The sequence below is a fragment of the Salvia miltiorrhiza genome, chromosome 4 (genome assembly GCF_028751815.1).
Source record: "Salvia miltiorrhiza cultivar Shanhuang (shh) chromosome 4, IMPLAD_Smil_shh, whole genome shotgun sequence".
In the NCBI taxonomy this organism is placed as follows: domain Eukaryota; kingdom Viridiplantae; phylum Streptophyta; class Magnoliopsida; order Lamiales; family Lamiaceae; genus Salvia; species Salvia miltiorrhiza.
This window is the reverse complement of record NC_080390.1, coordinates 21,337,049-21,344,303: the sequence shown is the minus strand read 5'-3', so window position 1 is coordinate 21,344,303 and position 7,255 is coordinate 21,337,049. Positions and strand designations below refer to the sequence as shown.

At 37.9% G+C, this 7,255-nt stretch overlaps 1 long non-coding RNA gene across 1 annotated transcript; it reads right to left on the bottom strand.

The window, feature by feature from the left end:
- Window positions 1–839: 839 nt before the first annotated feature.
- Window positions 840–6,749, bottom strand: LOC131019377 (uncharacterized). The gene is made up of 3 exons (XR_009100223.1): window positions 6,434–6,749; window positions 5,764–5,812; window positions 840–3,060 (listed from the first exon to the last, which is right to left on the bottom strand). It is a non-coding gene; the product is annotated as an uncharacterized LOC131019377 (long non-coding RNA).
- Between the last annotated feature and the right edge of the window lie 506 nt (window positions 6,750–7,255).

Genomic DNA, 7,255 nt, shown 5'->3' with positions numbered 1-7,255 from the left:
AACGGAAGAAATCTTGAAGACGTTCTCCGCCAATGGATCTATTCAAGACCTCTCCTATAAATAGCGCTCGAGGATCACTTCAATCTTCACCGATTCAACGACATAAGCTGAAACTCTGCCAAAATTATTTCTCAGCCAAAGCTTAACCTCTCCAAAGCTTGAATCGAAGAAGAGAATACCAAAGCCAAAAATCAGTCACTGCTGATTACATACATTCTCTTAGACCTTAGGCAAACCTCTGTTTACCCAGAGCCTAGGTCAAAACTAACTCCAAAGAACTTGTTCTTTGAAGTTTAGTTGGCAAGATTTCAAACCTCCATTCGACCGATAGAATCGAGTGTTTGAGTTGAAAAGGAGTTCAGGAAGGTACTCTGACTCCGTGAGATCCTAGTGCCAGTTCGTGCTAGGAGTGAGAAATCCAACGCAAGTGAAGTGTTGGTACTAAAGATTGGATCTTCAGTTGATTCGGTTGTGTGCACCCGGCTAAGCACACGGATAGGTTTACAGTGCACCCGTAAGCACTTGCAGAGTAAAGTTTTTGGTCTGATCAATCGACCATGGATGTAGGAAGTGTTTTCCGAACCACGTAAAAATCTTTGTGTTATTTACAGCTTTTAGTTTTACATTCCTACTTGTGTTCTTACATTTGATAAACTGAATACTGATTAAATGCAAAGAGAAACCTAAGACTAACAACGTGCTCAACACAGGCTATTACGAAACAAAAGTATTTCCGATGCGTATGTTATCAGTCTAACTGATCTATCCTCTGATAGTCAGGAAGACTTGTAACATCTCTATTTCAGCAAACTCGACTGAAGCCTTAACGTGCATCAGCTAAGTTCTAATAACTTAACTGATAACTCATTACTGAAGAGTATTTCAGTATCAGTCGTCAACCCTGTTTGGTCAAAACTCTTTTCAGTAAACAGGCGTCTAAGTTTGCGTGTAAAGTTTCGTTTTGATCTCTATCTTGAGATCCCTCTGTTTTCTTAAAAATAGCCTATAGGTGTATTTTCCCCCTGATGCGTCTTCGACTTTTAGGCCATTTGGCCCTCTTTTTTCTCTTTATTCGTGTCAGTTCAGGTCTGTCCAGTGGAGAATGAAGTTGTTGAGGAAGGAAGGTCCAGTAGAGTGGAAACAGAAGGAAGGTCCAGTAGAGTGGGCATTATCAGGCCCAGATTGCAATGTCATGTTTACCAGCATGGAGCTTCGACTGCAGTACCTCTCCAGTCTAACTTGGGGCATGGGAACCTGAAGCAACCCACCTGGTATGAATCAAACCAAATGAAGCAATTCGTCTGACCACTACAATGAGAAGCAGACAGCCAAAGCCAGGAAAGGAAAGTAAATCTCGGGAATTGGAGGAAGCGAATGGAAGAAGGAAGAAGAAGCTAGAAGAATCTGAAGAAAGGGAAAGGTTGACCACAGCAAGCAGCTGGAAGCTATCTTCAATCGGATCAATCAAGGATTGAGCTAAAGAAGGAAAGAAGATCTTGATGAAGATATGAAGCTGGCGCAGCTAGGGCGGGTTAGACCTTCACCATTCGACAGTATAAAAGGAGGAGGATGTGCAGCGTGAAAGAACTTCTTGGCACTTTTAAACTCTTGTTTTATTTAGTTTTACTATTCCAATTCCGCCGCGTGTGGCATCCAAAATAATTTATATTCCAGCACTGTTTCATGTTTCCGTTGTGTTTTCATTCGAACAAGATTCAAGGCTCGAGGCCGTAGGTATCATTTCTATTAATCAAGTATTTTCCTTTTGTTACATGATGTGTTTTATTCATTTCGCATTTATGAATTCTGTTATGTGTGAGTAGTTCCCTAGGTGAGGTTTTAGGGGTGGAAATAATTGTTGTCAACATGTAAATATTCGTGAGGCATTTGTTCTTTCGGTTGAGTCTCGTGGTTCCGGATGGATCTGTGCCAAACCATGGACAATAGGGGCCTGACGGGTGATCTCCGTTCGATAAAACGCTGTCCGTGTCAAGCAAAGGCCAGGGTATACCAGGGCGTGACAACCGGTATACCCAAGACCGAGTAGCTGAACAGCGTCAATAAAAGGCGTTGTAGATCCGGAAGGTGGGGAAAGGATTGATGGGATACACTGACTTTCCTCAGTCTTGAGCTTCTCTAGAGACTATCCATCAACTGTGACGAGGCATCAAGCCATGGTTATCAAACGAGGAAGGCAACTTCTGCGCCGTAGCATGTCTATGACTGGTCGGCTAACAAGCCGGAAATGGTTGTGTCCAGGAGGCATGTGTCACTCAAAGTGCAGAGTTGGGGACTTCGGGAGAGAAGGTTGGTGAGGGTCATACTTGGTGAGTAACGGGTATGACTACTATCTAAGGAGGAGTGGAGCACTGCCTTGTGACCGGGAAATGTGTGATCTTCGGACCAAGTGACTACAATGAGCTCAACCATCCCAAGTGTGAAGTATAGACCCTTGAAACGCCCCAATGTCTTTGGGCCGCGCCTCGGGTTTATATGGACCATGGACGGATCATCAGTATGCCTATGACCGAAACGAATGTTGACAACAGTTATAACCTAACCGAATAACCTCACCCATTTGTTATTATTGATCTTGTTATTTTCTTGTGCAGAGTATACAGATTGAGACCTGTGACACCTCAGTTTGTCGTTGGAGAACAAAGTAGTTCCTCACTCCCTGTGGGATTCGACCCTACACTTGCCACTAAGACTTGATTCTTGTTGTGAGAAGTAGGAGCGTGTATTGTCTGTATCGGGCATACACAAGTATTTTGTCCGCACCGCACGACGGGTGCGTGTCACCCCCCCCAATACACCTATTCGAGACCCTCCAGACCTAACACTGGTGGTGCACCGATCAGAAGATTTTTGGTGGTGCTAGTGATGGTGGAGGATGGCAGAATCATCAAGATTTTTGCAAGATTTGTGGTGGTGGTTGCGCTCCGGTCAGAAGATTTGTGGTGGTGGTGGTGCTTGCGGTCGGTGGTGGTGGTGCTCCGGTCGCCGGTCGTCGGCGGCGGCGAGTTGCTGGCAGATTTGTGGTGGTTGTTGGCAGATTTACTAATTAAACCATTAAGATAAACAAAAGTCATTTAAAAATATGGACCACTTAATTAACTCATAACAATACATTTCTTAATCTCCGTGCCGAAATGAATGTAGCCGACTTTAATGGGACGGAGGGAGTATTTTTTTAATTTTTGACTTTAAAAAAAAAACTTACATATTTTCATACATATTATTACACATATCCTTGCATTATTTTACACACAAAAATGTGATAAATCGGATTTTTTTGCCCCCGTCCACCCCAGCCCCCCATCCCCTCCCCCTCGCACCACTCCCCTCAACCGCCCTCCCAAAAAAAAAATTAAATTTTTTAAATTTTTTTTGTCAAAAATTTATTTTTTTGTAGACTACATTAACATGAGATGCAGTGTTCTGTTTTGCAATGTGCATGGTTTCCTGATACAATATGCATGGTATTTCTTGTCACCCCCACCCACACACCATTTTTTTTAATTTCTTTTTTATTTTATTTTTTATCGAAAATTTATTTTTTTGCAGGATTCATTGACACGAGATGCATGGTTCAGTTTTAATAATACGCATTGTTCTGATTTACAATATGCATGTTCGGTGGTGAAAAATATCATGCTTATTTTATCAACGACCTTGCATATTACTCCCTCCGTCCGCCAAGATTATGACAATTTGCTTGGGCACGAGATTTAATAAAATTGATGATGATTTTGATGTAGTAGAGAAAGGGTCCCACCACTTTATGAGATGAGTGGTTGAGATTGAATTTTGAGTGGTTTTTTTGTAAATAAAGAGTGTTAGTAAGGATAAAATATTAAAGAGGATGGTGGGACCATTGCCATAAAAGGAAAGTGGCATAATCTTGGCGGACGCCCAATATAGTAATTGTGACATAATCTTGGCGGACGGAGGGAGTACAAAACAGAAAAATGCAAATCATAAAACTGAACCATGCATCTTGTGTTAATGAAGCCTGCAAAAAAATGAATTTTCGACAATAAAAAAAATTAATTTTTTTAATAAAATGGGTGGTGGGTGGGGGGGGGGGGGGGGAGGGGAGGGGTGGGGGGGTTGGGGGGGGAAGAAATGCCATACATATTGTGTCACTAAACCCTACATATTTCAAAATTGAAAAATGCATATTATAAAACAGAACCATGTATTTGGTGTTAATGAAGCGTGCAAAAAAAATAAAAATTTCAAAAAAAAAAAAATTAGTGGGGGGTGGGGGGAGGGTTGGGGGTGGTTCGTGGGGTGGGGGCGGTAAAAATGCCATTTTTTGTGTAAAGTTATGCATGTTTCTATATAATAATATGCATGAAAAATATGTTAGTTTTTAAACTATATATATATAATAAAAAATAAAAAATAAAGTTTTTTTTTAATTATTCAAAAATTATAATCCGTTTTTATCCCTGCGCAGATTTTGCATTAGAAGGCATTGGAAACTTCTTGCCACGTGTCACTCCCTTAGTGCTCCACATGAAGAAAATGTGTGGTCCTTATTTGGTTCTATATACTACCTAAGGGAATGGTTATATATATATAGGGGAGGGCTACGGTATAAACACTTCTTAACATATAAAATACGAACTACCTAAAGTGTATGAATTCTGTGCAGAACACGTATGAATGCTATGTGTAAATATATGAATTGCGAAAACTAATTTTTTTGTTACCTATGAGATTCGAGACCATAAATTCATCCAACAAGGTGATGAATCAACTGTAAATGTTGATGACCTAAGGGCTAAAAATAGTTCCTTGATGTAACCATGATGTAAAATGTGTTTTTATTTTAGTCCACCCCTATATATATATAGGGGAGGGCTAAAATAAGTACACTTCTTCAGATATAAAATAAGAATCATTTTTAGCCCTTAGATCATCAAGATCTACGGTTGATTCATCATCATGTTGGATGAATTCGTGGTCCTGAGTTCGAATCCTAAAGGTAGCAAAAATTTATGTTTCGCAATTCATACCTTTATACAGCAAATTCATACATGTTCTACATAAATTTCATACATTTTTCCTAGTTCTTATTTCTTAATTTAAGAGGTGCTCTCACGGTAGCCCTTCCATATATATATATATATATATATATATATATATATATATATATATATATATAGAGAGAGAGAGAGAGAGAGAGAGGATCCTGTGAGAATGTCATATTTTTGTGACACCTAAAAACTAATCCTAGCTATTGATTTTGTGAATCCAATGGGGGCTGGCAGATGAATACACGATCAGCCTCTAAATTTGGCATTAAAGGGCATTGTTGTATTTCCTCAATTCTCACAACCCGTTACTTTCCTTATTTCATGCAAGATAATATCCCATAATTATGGTATTTTAGATTTTGGTCAAACAAACATATCTTTGTGATTTTATCTTTTATTCATCAATAATCAGTTTGCCAAAATTTCCGAAGCCATTAACATTCTGTAACCCACGCCTAGTTTTTGGCATAACAATCATCCGTAGAGCTTCAATTATATTCTTCTCAATTGAACAATGTCTAACGATGGTTAGTAATCGAATTATTATGTGTTAATTCCATTGTCATTTGCTGCTTAATTATATACGTAGTTCTCAGTTTTCATTTTTATTTTGTAAATTATTTTATATTCAACACTTGAATTGAGATATGAACAAGCGGTATCATAAACACATATGAACAACAAATATAAACATATGAACAAGATTTGCGCTTACGACAATGGCCTTCTGCTCTCTTCCCGGTGAAACCCGACACCATCCTCATCTGCACAATTAATTAAACATGAAAGTATTAAAATTATTGAAAACTAGATACATTACATTGAATCATACAAATTCCTATGGGACCACCAACATTATAGAATGTCCCTTAAAGAGCTATAAAGTATTATTATAAGTTGCAAGGATGAAAATGTCAGCCGAATCTTCTTGTATAACTTAAAATGGTAACGACAACAACATTCCCAACAAAATCCCAGAGTTCGTGGGAAACCACAAAATTTTCGGAAAAAAAATCGTCTGGAAAACCCTTTTCGCAATCCTAAAAAAAATATGAAATTTTCTTGCCGTAAATAAATTAAAAAATAGAGATATAATGTTCATATTACCAAATCAAAAAATCACCCCCCTTTCTCAGGTTTCAAATACATATATTCATCGAAGATTTCAAAAAATAGAGATATAATGTTCATATTACCAAATCTCCATACAATCCACTGAAAAAAAAAATCAAAACAATCGACGCAGATGAACAATTCTACCTCCACATCACCGGATTTGCAAGTTTTGTTCAAATCATTTGTTCATCCAAACATAGATTGTGGAAAAAAAAAACAAAAAAAAAAACAAAGCAATGGCAGACGAAAGTGACGGAAATTTCTCAAACCTTGTTCAATCGTCGGAGCTTGGACCAATTTAGATGAATAGCGGTACTCTGAGGATGAATCGCCGGAGCTTGGAGCTTGAACAACTTCTTCTTCCTCAATAATGGCAGACGGAAAAAGAAGAAGATGAAAGGGTAAACGTGTGGTGAAAAGACACAATATTTACCCAAACAATTCTTCCCCTTTAGTCAACGCGGTAATTTAGGGATTTCATTAAATCTCTAAGATCTATCATTTTTTATTCACAAATGTAATTACTTATTAACCCTTATATATAAATATCACAACTTATATTTTGGTAGGCAATATAATTTTTAATTATCATCTATTAATGAGAACTATTGGATTAACAATAATCAATGGTCTATAATTGTTCTTAGGTGTCACAGAATCCTAAATTCTCACTTGATACCAACTTTATATATATATATGAATGACATTGAAAATAAAAATATTGTAACCATGATGTAATCTGTAAAAGACTAGTCAAGTTCCTTTATGGTGAAGGATTTGAGTGAAGCTCATTATATACTTAGGATTAAGATCTAGTGAGTTTGAGCTAATGGATTGTTAAGTTATCACAATCCACTTACATAGACAATATGGTAAGACGCTACTCCATGGAGAAGTCCGAAATGGACATTTGTCGATGGAATATGACATCTATTTGTCAAGGAAGATTTTTCCTCTAATAACAATGAGATATAACGCACAAAAGATGATCCTTACGCTATGACAACAACATAGATCGTAAATGTCATGATTTTCACTACGCAGGGTGTGTCTTGTGTGCTTAGCATCATTGACAGATTTTTAAGCGATAT